The sequence below is a fragment of the Kogia breviceps genome, chromosome X (assembly GCF_026419965.1).
Source record: "Kogia breviceps isolate mKogBre1 chromosome X, mKogBre1 haplotype 1, whole genome shotgun sequence".
NCBI classification, from domain to species: domain Eukaryota; kingdom Metazoa; phylum Chordata; class Mammalia; order Artiodactyla; family Physeteridae; genus Kogia; species Kogia breviceps.
Genome location: NC_081330.1, coordinates 125,002,302 through 125,016,761, shown reverse-complemented (window position 1 = coordinate 125,016,761; position 14,460 = coordinate 125,002,302). Strand labels below are relative to the sequence as shown.

Genomic DNA, 14,460 nt, shown 5'->3' with positions numbered 1-14,460 from the left:
TGTTGTGATGCATAGTTGCTGTTGAGTTCCTAATTTATGTAAGACTACTTTATATCATTTTCCTCTTTACTTTTGAAAGCTAGGTCTGCTGGGCTAAAATGGTAGAAGGGAAATGAGAAAAAGTCTCTTTATTTAAGTAAGCGGGTTATATCCTTGTACTTCATCTTTTGGTTGTTATATAATGAAACGTGGATGTCCATGGTAATTACATTTTACAGAGGTTAGCCTATAATTAGGAATATTTCAAAATTTGCAAAAAGGGGATATTTGCTCATAAGTCTTGTAGGGAAATTCCCAGTGGAGGCTGGCCTGTAAAACAATAGCACATAACTTCCCTTATTCTCTGCCCTCCGTTAGCCCCTAGGGTGATACACACAGTGCACATCTAGCTCTCAAACAATTCAATGTCATGGCAACGTGACAGAAGGTTAGTGAATTCAAATTCAAAGTTTCCCGCAATTGCTCCCCACTCCTTGCGTCTTCCAGATTTCCTTCTCGCGATTCTCCAGTTGGCCGTCACCTCTGGTTCAGCGCAGCCCATCCATTTACGGGACCCCCACCGCGCCATGACATCCTTTGCTTCCATAGCTTGGTTTCAGTGACGCCCTCCGCCAGAAATGCATGTTCCAACACTTCCTTTTCCACTCAGGCAACGTGGCTTTTTTTCTGCTCTGTGATCTCGAAAATAAATGGGAGGAGTAGCTGAGGGCAGCGAGCCGTTGTCCCCTGGAGTCTGGCTCATAGTAGCCCGGTATGTTGGCCTTCAGACTGGCTAGAAAGAAATGAGCGAGACATGTTGGCCTTCAGACTGGCCACTGGGTAGATGAGCAGAGGCTAGAGAAGAATTCTGCCGCGAGTCATTAAATCTAACCAGATCATAGCCATGCAGAGTTACGTAATAACGACCAGAAGAGGAATGCCAATGCAATACAGAAAGGTGAGAGGTTCTCCCTGCCACCAGGTAATCACACACAACTTCCTCTTCCTGGAGGGCTCCCTCCACCTTCCCCTCTCTTCTACCCCCAGGCCCCCGCGCTGGCTGCTCACCCTTAGCTGATAACCCAGCTTCCTGCAATCGGAAGAGATGGCCCACCGGCTCCTCTCCGCTTCTGCGCCCACCTGTCCCGCCTGACCTCCTGTCCAGTTACCCAGCATCGCGTAGCAGATCACCCCAAAACCCACTGGCTTGATACCACCGCTGGAGGGTTATGTGTGGTGGGCCCACGGGTCGACTGGGTTCACTGAAGCGGCTCTGGCGCTGGGTGTGTCCACCACTTGCAGTCGCTGTCCGGGGCTGGACTCACCCCCGCACAGGTCCGGTGCCTGGTTGGGGAGACTCCACAGCTGCGGGCTGCCACTGTCTCCACGTGGCCTCCCCAATGTGGCAGCTGTGCTGTCCCCGGGCTTCTTCCAAGGCTGGTGGCTCAGAGCTCCAGTTCAAGCGGAGAGAGAGACAAAGAGATCGGGAGAGAAGGAGTGCTTGGTGAGGTGGAAACTCTCCACCTTTTCTGTCCCAGCCTGGCAAGTCCTGCAACGCCGCTTCTTCGGCTGCTCTCCTCCAGATACGGAAAAAAAGCCTGCCCAGGTGCAAAGGAGGATGGGAGATAGGTGAACCCATTTGCGGACTCTTATACTAAGGATGGAATTTTTATAATCCTCGCCAAAGCCAGTCTCCCCGCTAGAGCACTGGGTCACCTCCCTGCTTTCCTCCCCGGGCTCAACGCGCCCACATCCTCCCCTGTCTCTCCTGCATCTTCATCGGCATTTTTATTAACGATGGGGGTTTTGGGAAGTTTTTTCCCACTCTCACCAGCATTACAACGTGCTGTTATGCTTCCCATCCTCAAAGATATCCTCTTGACCCTCTTGGCCCCGGGAACTACCACCAGTATCTTTGTTCCCAGAAATGTTTGCTGCCTCCAGCTCCTCCCCTCACATTCTTCCAAGAACTTGGAAGTCATATTTGCTTTGGCTTCACCTTCAAAATCTATCCGGTATCTGGCAAGTTCTCACCACCTCCACCCCTGCCAGCTGGGGCTTTCGCTCGAATTACCGTAATAGCCTCTTGCCTGGTCTCCACGCTTCCACCCTTCCCCTCGTTGTCTCTTTCAACACAGCAACCAGCATGATCCTTCTAACATGAAGTCAGACCATAACACTCTTTGGCTTGAAAACTTGCAATGGATCGGCCTGCCTCTCCTTGTCGGGATGGCCGACTAGGCCCTGTAGGCATCCTCGGCGTGGGCCTGGGGCCCCTCCCTCTTTGTTTTTAAAATTTATTTATTTTATTTATTTTTGTCTGCGTTGGGTCTTCGTTGCTGCACGCGGGCTTTCTCTAGTTGCGGCGAGCGGGGGCTACTCTTCGTTGCCGTGCGTGGGCTTCTCGCTGCGGTGGCTTCTCTTGTTGTGGAGCACGGGCTCTAGGCGCGTGGGCTTCAGTAGTTGTGGCACACAGGCTCAGTAGTGGTGGCTCGTGGGCTCTAGAGCGCAGGCTCAGTAGTTGTGGCCAATGGGCTTAGTTGCTCCGCGGCACGTGGGATCTTCCCGAACCAGGGCTCGAACCTGTGTCCCCTGCATTGCCAGGCAGATTCTTGACCACTGCACCACCGGGGAAGCCCTCCCTCTTTGACTTCGTCTCCTTTCACTCTCTACTCCTCCTGCTCCAGGAATGACGGCTTTGTTGCCATTTTTGTGATGCTTCCAGCATGTTTACACCTGGGGGCCTTCACATGAGGCTCTCCCCTCTGACTGGAATGCTTTTCCCCTGGACAGATATGCATGGCCCATGTTCTCCTTTCCTTGAGCTCAAATGACATTTGCTCTGATGCCAACTTAATGATGCCCACTCTAACAGCCCTATTTAGGGTCATATTCCAGATCCGCTTCATCCTGTCCTGCGTTTTCTTTTTCCAGAACACTTATCACTGAACATCTGATATAATTATGACAGTGATAGATTTTTGAGTTTATCATTTGGAGGACATAAGCTCCAGAAGAGCAGGAAGCTTTTCTGTTTGGTCCACTGATATGATCCAGTGCCCAGAAGCAGGTACCTGTCACATAGCCAGTATCACTAAATACTGGTGGACTTGTTCATTTTTCACAATTTTCTTCCACATTGTTATGATGAGGTTTTGTGACTTCCTCTGTCATTTTTAAACGTTTTAATAAAAATAATACATATTCTTCGTAAAAAACTCCAAGAGTAGAGAAGGGTATGACATGAAATTAGAAGTCCTTCTTTCCTACTCAAGAAGGCCCCCTTCTTACCGCTGCTCAAAAGAAATCACGGTTAAAAGTTTCTAATGTCTTCTTCCGTACTTTCCTCTGCAAATTCAAATCAAATTCATCATAAAGGGATCATATGCTATAGGTTATTTTGATGCTGCTTTAAAAATCCATTTTCTTCTTTATAACAAAACAGTGTATCTCACACAGCATTTCATGTTAATACCTATAGCCCTACCAACATTCCTTTTAAAGGGATGTTTGATATTCCAATCCTGGTGGTTTCCCCCTTTTAACCATTTCTCCAAATTGATAGATTGTCATCCCCTTTTCCCGTTCTTACTATTTCAGAGAGCTGAATAAAGCTAATAAAGTAGTTTTATATAAGACATAATGTGTATTATTATAAAAGGCTGCACTAGTGTTCGGGGTTTTTTTTTTTTTTTTTTTGGCTGCATTGGGTCTTCATTGCTGCGCACGGGATTTCTCTAGTTGCAGCGAGCGGGGGCTACTCTTCGTTGCGGTGCGCAGGCTTCTCACTGCGGTGGCTTCTCTTGTTGCGGAGCACGGGTTCTAGGCGCGCGGGCTTCAGTAGTTATGGCTCATGGGCTCAGTAGTTATGGCGCACAGGCTTAGTTGCTCCGTGGCTTGTGGGATATTCCCAGCCCAGGGCTCGAACCCATGTCCCCTGTGTTGGCAGGCGGATTCTTTCTTTGCCTTTTTTTTTTTTAACATCTTTATTGGAGTATGATTGCTTTACAATGTTGTGTTACTTTCTGCCTTATAACAAAGTGAATCAGCTATATGCATATGTATATCCCCATATCCCCTCCCTCTTGCATCTGCCTCCCACCCTCCCTATCCCACCCCTCTAGGTGGTCACAGAGCACAGAGCTGATCTCCCTGTGCTATGCGGCTGCTTCCCACTAGCTAGCTGTTTGACATTTGGCAATGTGTATATGAAGACATATAGACGGCCAACAGACACATGAAAGGATGCTCAGCATCACTAATTATTAGGGAAATGCACATCAAAACTACAATGAGCTATCACCTGACACCGGTCAGAAAGGCCATCATCAAAAAATCTACAAACAATAAATGCTGGAGAGGGTGTGGAGAAAAGGGAACCCTCTTGCACTGTTGGTAGGAATGTATATTGGTACAGCCACTATGGAGAACAGTATGGAGGTCCCTTAAAAAACTACAAATAGAATTACCGTACAACTCAGCAATCCCACTACTGGGCATACACCCTGAGAAAACCATAATTTAAAAAGAGTCATGTACCGCAATGTTCATTGCAGCTCTGTTTACAATAGGCAGGTGGATTCTTTTTTTTTTTTTTTTTCTGTGGTATGCGGGCCTCACTGTTGTGGCCTCTCCCGTTGCGGAGCACAGGCTCCGGACACGCAGGCCTAGCGGCCATGGCTCACGGGCTTAGTTGCTCCGCGGCATGTGGGATCCTCCCGGACCGGGGCACGAACCCGCGTCCCCTGCATCGGCAGGCGGATTCTCAACCACTGCGCCGCCAGGGAAGCCCTGCTTAGACCGTTTTGAAAGAACAGCAGCCTGAGGTTCTGGGGGGCTAGGAAGGAGTGTTGAGGTCAGTTAGCTCAGTCCCCATAGTGTGTAGATGAGAAAGTCAAGCTTTAGGAGAATTCATTCAGTAGGTGTTCATCAGAGCGGTTGACTTTCTTTAAGTCTAATTTTTATTGAAGTATAGTTGATTTACAATGTTGTGTTAGTTTCAGGTGTACAGCAAAGTGATTCGGTTATACATACATACATATGTGTGTGTGTCTGTATTCTTTTTTTCATTCTATTCCATTGTAGGTTATTACAGAATATTGAGTACAGTTCCCTGTGCTATACAGTAGGTCCTTGTTTATCTATTTTATATATAGTAGTGTGTATATGTCAATCCCAATCTCCCAATTTATCCCTTCCCCCTTTCCCAAACAAACCATAAGTTTGTTTGCTATGTCTGTGAGTCTGTTTCTATTTTGTAAATAAGTTCATTTGTATCATTTTTTTAGATTCTACATATATCATATGATATTTGTCTTACCTCACTTAGTATGATAATCTCCAGGCTGACTCCTGATCTGACTTTTGAGTTCACAGGAGCTAAGCCCCAGAATACATAAACATGAGAAGTCAGACTAATCCTGGTCTTCCTCTAACTTGTTGCAAAACTCAAACCACTTAAACTCATTTCCTCCCTCCTGCCATCTGTCCTTCTGTCTCCTCAGATTGCATCCATGTCAGGAGCTTGCAAAGTCTTAAAGCTAAAAACAGTCAGCAAAGCACAGTTAGACTCATCTAAGTCCATGTGTTTTCCTATTAGGAGTCATAGCTCTACAACCGTAGACATTCTAGCAGGAATCGCAAATGGATCTCACATCAGGAGAATACACTTTTGAATACAGTCCTGCCCCCAAAATGAGGCATCTAAGGGGACACGTGTCGCCTCTTCAAAGGGTTGTGTATTCAAGCTTCAGTTTGAAGGCTGGGCAGGCAGCATTACCTTTAGGCCTGACTAGCCCCCACCCCACAAACTCTTCTTTCTCCCCTGCCGTGGATTTCCCTGAAAGCAGAGAGTTCTCTGCTTGGAAATATACACAGCTTCTGAGACGCAGCAGTGGAGGAATTTGGTTCCTAATTGGGCAGGGATGGTGTCTAACTCACTATCATTCCCCTACTGCATCTAACATAGTGCCTTGCATGGAGGAGATTGCCAGTGATGTTTGTTGAATGACTACGTGAGCATATACTTCTTTATTATGAAGCTGAAGCTCAGCCTGCCTTTAAATTTATAAATTCATAAACTATGCTAACATAGCATTACTGGGCATGAATGCACTCATAAGAAATACATGATCTGAAAAGTCTCTTGTTTCCCCTCGAGCTGGTCCCAGTCAAATCATAAATGTCTTTTCTTAATATTTGGACGTTTTCTTATGAAAACTCCAAATAGCACAATATCAAAACATTAGACAGCCAAGAACCCTTTAACTGAAAAGGAAGTTAACCAAGATGCAGGTATGCATCCTATCAAGTGGAACAGTTTGAAATAACTGGAAGATGATTGATCAAAATGGAGTTTGAATCTTGGTTTGAAATTGCCTCTCTGACCTCTGTTTTCTCATCAGTGAAATGGGAATATCATGTCTTTCCACCTTCATTGTCAGGGCTCAGTGATGTGATATAAACAATGTATCTACTTTGGCATCTGACACATGATAAATACCTGATAAATGGCAGTTGTTATTTTCAAAAAAAACAACACAAATGATTGTCTGATGATGGTTCAACGCGAGTTCTACTTTTTCCATTTTAACAAAAGGAGGTGATCTCTTGCGAGAACAGAACACCTGTGCATACAGAGTCAAACATTCCCATTTTTACCGTAATTAGCTAACTAATTTGAGCATCCAAATGTCCCCAGTATATTTGCGTGTGCAGTTAGCTATGATTCCGGACTAAAGCCGGGCCTATTCTGGTGTATTATGCTGTTTTACAAATCAAACTCCCGAGAGACTTGTTTTGGGCAATCACTGCCAAAAAAAGCAAAAGAAAACAAAATAACGTGGATTATTTGTATGAAATGAAAAAAAAGAGAGACCTGGCGTTATGCTGAACGAACGTTTACATTTACAAACAGCGTTAGTTGAAGCGAAGGTCCTAGCTTCAGTCTGAAGCAGGTAGTTCCCCATGGTTTGAAAGGAGAAATTCCCATGGGAATAAAGGAATATTTCACATTTTAAAATCATCTTCTCAAGAATATCTTTTCGTTCAGAAGCCTCAAAGGTATAATTTCTCTGGAAATAATAAGTTTAGCAAGGCTTTGTTCATTGACTCAGTTTTCTTCCTCACCTGCTTGATCAGAGTCCATCTGTGAGTTCCAGGCCGCCTGCACAGAGAGCCGAGAGAAGGCTTGCCTTGCATACAGCGTTCCAAGGGCCATTTGGGCTGGGACTCAACGACTGAGTATAAGACAAGGGCAGTCCCATCCTGGCTGTGCCCGTTCCCAGGAGAGACAAATGAGCTCTGTGCTCTCACTAGGGTTTCGGGCTCAAGGGGGCAGAACTTCCGAGAAACCAGATTGCCTGGAGTTCTGCGGGTCTGCTTCCTGCAGCCTCCCTCTGACTCCATCCCCTCTTCTTCCGTGGCTCTTTTTCCATTGCAACCCTTCTTTTAGAGGCCCCCAACCCTCCTGGTCTCTCCTCGTCCCCTTGTCAAAAATCTGATCTTTGGAAAGACTTGACTGTTTACGATCATTGAGCCTTCCGTGGGATCTTAAGAATGTTCAACGCCTTGATTTACTCAGCAGATACTTACCTTGCGCTCAGGAGGTGGCGGGCACCATCATCACAAGTAAAGACAAACAAGGCCGTGAACCTCAGAGTGTTTAGCACCGAGAGGGAGCGATGGGTGAGTTGATACCAAGACTCCTGGAAACGTAGGCCAGCAGGATGGCTGAGGGCCAGCTCTGTATCTGAGTTGCCTGGATCTCACGACAGGCAGGTTCTGTAGCCTCTGCATCTCACTGTCCTCGTTGTAAATGTACCTCTTTCTTGGGATGAGGGTGAAAGTAATTGGCTAAATGCTATTGGGTGAAATTAGTGGCACATGAATGGACTTAGAGGGTTACAGGTAATATGATTTCTTCTCACATTTGGCAGACTTGGACTGAATTTGCTTAGGGCTAATTCCATGTGCAAGTGGAAGGTTTTGTCTAGACCAGGGGCCTGAAAACTGTGAGCTGTGGACCAAATCTGTCCCACCAGCTGATTTTGTTTGGTAAGAATGGTTCTGACCACCTTAATGCGTCATGTTCTAAATAGTTATTTAAGTAGCCACATAACAGCCTCAGTTTGGTCTACAGTGCTGGCTGTCTGGCCCTTTACAGAAAAAGTTTGCCAAGCCCTGGTCCTGACCAACCCTGTCTAATAGAACTTTCTACAGTGATGGAAAATGTTCCGTATCTGCATGCTCGAATACGGTAGCCATGAGCCTGATGTGACTTTGAGCCCTTGAAATATGGTTAGTGTGACTGAGGAACTGAATTTGAAAATTGCACTTAATTTTAATTCATTTACATTTAAACAACCGCATGTGACTGGTGGCTATCGCACTGGCCAGAGCAGCTTTAGACCATTTAAGTCTAAAGATTCTGTATTCTCTCAGTGTTCTTCTCTCTGAATTTAATCAACTTCCCAGAGGCTGTCTGACTCAAGAGGAAGGCAACACTCTTAATCAGATTTTTTGGGGCCCTGGGCTGGCGTTCACTGTCTGCTGGAAAACGCTTAATGGAAAGTGCTCGAAAAATGCATGAGAGCATACACTTACTTCCTCTTAAAGCTGTATCCATGACATCTGTTGTCGTTTGGGGTAAGGCAGTTGGCTTTTTCAACCCCACAAGGCCCAAAATTAAGGAAGTCTTAATCATCTTTAGAGTTCAGGCTGCAGGCAGAGAAAACCTCACTTAGCAAAGCTATATTTCCTTCCATCCCTGCTTGCAGAACTGGAGCTAAAGGTAGCCTCCCATTCCTGCTAGGCTAACTTCAGCCCTAGGTCATTTCTCTCATAAGATTGCCTAGAACAAGAAGAAGTCATCAGCACATGCCATCATTATGAATTCTGTCAAACCATTTCCCCTAAGAGTAAAGTTGCAGTTGGCATTCTGGGGTGTCATGTACAGCGTGGTGACTATAGTTAATAATATTATACTGCATATTTTAAAGTTGCTAAGACAGTAGATCTTAAAAGTTCTCATCACAAGAAAAAAATTGTAACTATGTGCAGTGATGCACGATAACTAAACTTACTGTGGTGATCATTTCACGATATATATATATATTAAATCATTATGTTGCACACCTCAAACTAATACAATGCTATATGTCAATTATATTTCAATAAGACCGGAAAAACAAAAGTCACAGTTGGCAGGTATTCTGCCTTCCGAGGTAGCATAGGTGAGAGTTGTATCAAGTGTTTTTGTGACAGCATAACATGGGTCACTAGTTTTATAGTTTCCAATACCTGAGTCTTTCTTTCTTTCTTTTTAAGTTAATTTTATTGAAGTATAGTTGATTTACAATGTTGTGTTAATTTCCGCTGTACAGCACAGTGACTCAGTTATACATATATGTATATGTTCTTTATCATATTCTTTTCCATTATGGTGTATTACAGGATACCGAATACAGTTCCCTGTGCTCTACAGTAGGACCTTGTTGTTTATCCATCCTATATATATTAGTTTGCATCTGCTAATCCCAAACTCCCAATCCATCTCTCCCCCACCCCCACCTTGCCAACCACAAGTCTGTTCTCTGTATCTGTGTGTCTGTTTCTGTTTCATAGGTATGTACATAGATATGTACATTTGTGTCATTCTAAATTCTATGCCGCTAAAATTAGGTTTGCATTCATGCAATAGAAATTCCAATTAACACTGGCTGAGCATAACAATCTTGTGCTTTCTCATAAACTAGAAGTCAGCAGTTCAGAGCTTTTGTTTCCACTCTGCTCTATGAGGTCATGCAAGGATCTAGATACTCTGGATCATCTACCTTGTTGCTTCACCAACCCTAGCACGTTTTCCTCATTTGCATCATTCCAAGATGGTGGCTGCAATATCCATATTACAAGAAGCCAGATGGAAGTAGACAGGAGGAAGGGGAAAAGTCTCACTGTTTAAGGACATGTCCCAGATATTACACATCTCACTTCCTCTCCCATCACATTGGCTTTAACTTAGTCATGTGGTCGTAGCTGCAAGGGAGTCTGGGAATTGTAATCTTTTTTCAGAGTGGCATATGCCCAACTCTAAATGGAGATTCTGTCACTATGAGATGAAAGAAAGGGGACAAATATATAGATATAGAACAATCTTTGGAGCCTCTGAGAATAATAAAAGGAATTGGGAGTATCAGAAAATACTCCTGGAATAAGAACAACATACAGTTAATCTACACATACGCAAATGGCAGCATCTCATCTGGAAAGAACTAATGGTGTTCCACATTCTATTTTATTTTATTTTTCATTTATTTTTTTTAAATTTTGCCTGCGTTGGGTCTTTGTTGTTCCACGTGAGCTTTCTCTAGTTGCAGCGAGCAGGGGCTACTCTTCGTTGCGGTGCACGGGCTTCTCATTGTGGTGGCTTCTCTTGTTGCGGAGCATGGGCTCTAGGCGAGTGGGCTCAGTAGTTGTGGCTCGCGGGCTCTAGAGCACAGGCTCAGTAGCTGTGGTGCATGGCTTAGTTGCTCCGTGGCATGCGGGATCTTCCCAGACCAGGGCTCGAACCCGTGTCTCCTGCACTGGCAGGTGGATTCTTAACCACTGTGCCACCAGGGAAGTCCCCCACATTCTATTTTAAATCTGTGTATTTTTTCCCTCCTCCACTAGGCTTTGAGCTCTTTAAGGACAGAGATTCTATGTCTGCTGCCCCTAGTAGGTATCCAATAAATATTCGTCAAATGAAAGAATGAATGAGTCAGTAGAATTCTGATTTTAAAAAAAAATAAATTCTTTCTCACCAGATACTTGGTACAGTTTCAAGCTAAGGAACTGTTGGGGAATTTTCCAGTCCAAGTCCATGGTCTTGATCTAGGAAGGTTGTCTAGGTTCTTGGTATCCCATATTATTATTTCTGTGTCCATCATCCTCTTGTAGGGGGTCTTGTCCTGAGCACAGTGCCCACCTCTAAAGGGTACACAGAGAGTGAACTATGAAGGCAGGGCAGGACCCAGTTCGTCCAACCTCCATCTGGAGTTCTTTTCACAACCTCACGTGTAATCAGTGGAGTAGAAGATGAGAGGAGAAAGCAACTGCTTCTGTCTGGGTTGATCCCAGAAAGCTTCTTGAAGAAGATAGGTTTGAACTGGGCATTATAAAAGCAGAGCTTCCTAAACCTTTCCCCCCAAGGAACCCCAGGGCAAATAGAAGAGGCAGAATGTGACCCCTGAGGAGGCTGGGGGTGTAGCCTGAAGGAACCTACTCCAAGGAGAAATTTCTTTTAACTGTTTTGCTCTGTTTCACTATTCATTCACGTATGCATTCGTCCTTTCATTCGTGTATTTAGCAAACATAATGCAGCATTAAGTGCCAGACGTTGTCTTTTATGAAGACACACAAGACCCTGCTCTCTTGAAGCTTACATTTGCATGCAGAATAGATATAAAACCAAGAAGCACATAAACCAGAAACACATAAATGATCAACAAGATAATTTCTGATGGTGCTTGAGGCTATGAAAGAAATAAAGCAGAGTAGTCTAGTACAGAGTACATATACCTCTCTGTGCCTCAGTTGACTCATCTGTAAAATGGAGATGATAATAGAGGTCTACAATTCCAAAACCCCCTAACTGAAAGCTTTGTCCTAATTCAGTTGATGGCAAACACGACTTGATCTGAACTCATTTGGAAGTGCATCTTGACCTGAACCGAATGATGTAATAGAGGTAGTAGTCGTAGTAGTAGTAGTAGTAGTAGTAGTAGTAGTTCTTCTTCTTCTTCTTTGTTTAAAATCCCACTTAAAGTGGACAGTCCTGTGCTTCACTGCACAAGTGTTTGTGTGTTTGATTATGAGATGCTGCCCCAGACTCCAGTTGGAGTATTACATAATACGAGGTACATGCATCATATTACCTTCTACGATCTGAAAAATTCTGAGTTCCCAAACACATCTAGGTCCAAAGGCTGTGGATAAGGGATCGAAGACATCATGCAGTTATTATGAGGATTCAATGAGTTAATATACGTAAAGCACTGAAACCGTTGCCCAGCATATGGTAAATGCTACCTAAGTTACCTACTGTTCCTGCCTTTATCACTATTATTTCCTGGGAGGGTATTTAGGAAAGTTGCTTAGCCACGGCCTCTCTGAGGATGTGTCATTTAAGCAGACACCCAAGGAATGAGAATGACCTGGCTGTGGGAAGAGGAGGAGAAAGATAACTTCAGGAAGAGGGAACAGCAAGGGCCAAGACCGGCTCAAGTGCAGAAAGAAAACAGGCCGGATGTCTGGGATGTGGTCAAAGAAGGGGAAGGGTGGTTCCAGGTCAGAGTGGTCGGCTGGAGTCAGAACTTGCGCTATGTATAACAATGGTAAAGACTTTGGACTTCATTGAAAATGTAATAAGAAATCGTTGTAGTTGATCTGATTTATGTTTATAAAGACTGCTCTGATGCTCTTGATGGATGAATTGTGGAGGAGGAGGGGAGTTAGGGAGACCAGGTCGGAGGCCAGTGTGTAGTACAGGTGAGACCTCATGGCACAGTGGAGTAGGGTTGGGGTAGCAGACAAGGAGAAAAGTGGACAGGTGCGAGAAAAAGTTTAGAAATAAGGGCGAAAAAGACTTTCTGATTAATTTTGCATTCGTTGTAATTTGTGATATGTCCATGTATAGAGGCTGCGAATGTCACCGTCTTGGTCTGCAGTGTGTTAAGGTCAGTGGTTTGCTGGACCCAGCTCATACAGGCTTGCCACAGCAATTCTGCACATCTCTCTCCAACTCTGCATTTAGGGACATCACACTGGCAGCTTGAAATTGACCACGATGGGGGTATTTACACTACGGGTATTGGCAAACGCTACAAATCAGGACTTAACAAATCAGAAATTGGGGGTGCAGGAGAGAATGCTGGTTGTTAAACATTTACTAGCACACCGCTGGTATTTTTTTCTATAACTAGCTTCCTTTCTCTTAGAGCCTTCATTTCCCCCTAATCAAAAAATATTTGAACTAGGCATTTCCTGGAAAACTCAGCTTGATGAATGCCGTCTCAGTCACTTCATGTTTTTAATTCAATTCCGGGGTCCTTCCGCTTCTTTCCCAGGGTCTCATCTGGGTTCGTGGGAATGGGGTCGGGAGAGTGCACCTGGTTCATGATTTGTCTTTGTCCTTTATCCATTTGGTCCCCGCCTGGACCTCCCTGGTCCTTAATATCACTCTCAGCAGCATTACTTATTGCCTTTTGATAGTGGGATTCGTTAACCCATCATGTCTTCCGACAGAAGCATAGCTGAGGATAGGTTCAGGGTCTGGGATCCTGTTATCAGGGACAATACAGATAGCTTAAGGTACTTATCCCTTTCCCTCTTCTAAAGCCCTTCCCCCCCATCTTGACTTAATCCCTCTTCCGTGGTGGGCGCTTTTCCTAAAGCTTTGAGCAAGATTGATGCCCAAGGAAGATATACTGTTGAGCTAAGGGCTTCCCACGCTCCCGGCCTTTGCCATATCTTCCCAGGGATCTGAGTGCTCCAGATTGAGAAGCACAGCCTTAAAAGATAACCCGAAGTCTGGTGGGAGGAAATGGTAGGGAAGGGTACTCCAGGTGGAGAGACTTGCAGGTCAGGGAACTGCAAGCTGGTCTTGGGCTTAGTGATTAGAGACGCTGGTAGGGGAGTTGTATGAGGTCAACCTAGACAAGGAGATGGAGCCATGATGAAACGTTAGGGCTCATCCGGGAAAGAAGAAAAAGAAAACCGTTTAAAGATTGCAGAGCAATATCATCTGATTACTGCTTGGGAAGCTTGATGGATAGGGTGGATTGGAAGAGTGAGAGCCTGGGGCAAGGGTGAGGTTTTGGGGGCGGACCAAGGATGGGATAATCTCAACTGAGATTGTATCAGCTAAAATGGCAAAGCAAGGAGGACGTCAAGAAGGATGACAGAGGACGTCAGCTGGACTCAGTGAATGGTTTTAGTCATGGGGAGGAGACAGGGTGGTGAAAGAACAAGAAGAAAAAGACAGTATGGTACCTCTAATTCCAACAAAGCTTAGGCGTGTAAAGATGTGTGAAGAAGCTCTTTGAGGTCCTTCTTAACCATCTTGCATCAGAGAAAAAGAAAGCTGAGGGGAAATATCACTTATTTACCCTCTATTGGAGGAATTAAGGGAAGCAGACACTTGGTTTATTAGATATCAGTATGACTGGTTGATTCAGTCAATTGGGAGGACAGAAGCATTAATGCAGCTGGAAGTCTGCTGTAGAGACACAGACTGGATCATTCCATGGATAAACACCGGTGAAATGAAAACGAGTGTTCTGGAGGAAAATACTGCTAGAAGTCCTGAAACTGGAGAGCAAGTCTATGGTTAAACCACCCTCTCTGCAGGGCAAGCTCGAGTTACTATGATGGTTAGTGAAGCTCTTCACGTGTGTCCCATGTTCCCTTTTAAGGTCTTTCTCCCCAGGCTGCAAGGGTCTC

General features: G+C 44.8%; 1 protein-coding gene across 4 annotated transcripts in view; it reads left to right on the top strand.

The window, feature by feature from the left end:
* Positions 1 to 14,460, top strand: part of TLR7 (toll like receptor 7) — a 35,640-nt gene that overhangs the window by 15,813 nt on the left and 5,367 nt on the right. The window contains exon 1 of one of the 4 annotated variants that reach the window (XM_067023526.1): positions 7,589 to 7,665. The exons of the other annotated variants lie outside the window; for them this stretch is intronic. The gene's annotated coding sequence lies outside the window, so the exon portion shown is untranslated. Of the gene's footprint in view, positions 1 to 7,588; positions 7,666 to 14,460 lie in introns of those variants that run through there. 4 annotated transcript variants of the gene reach the window in all.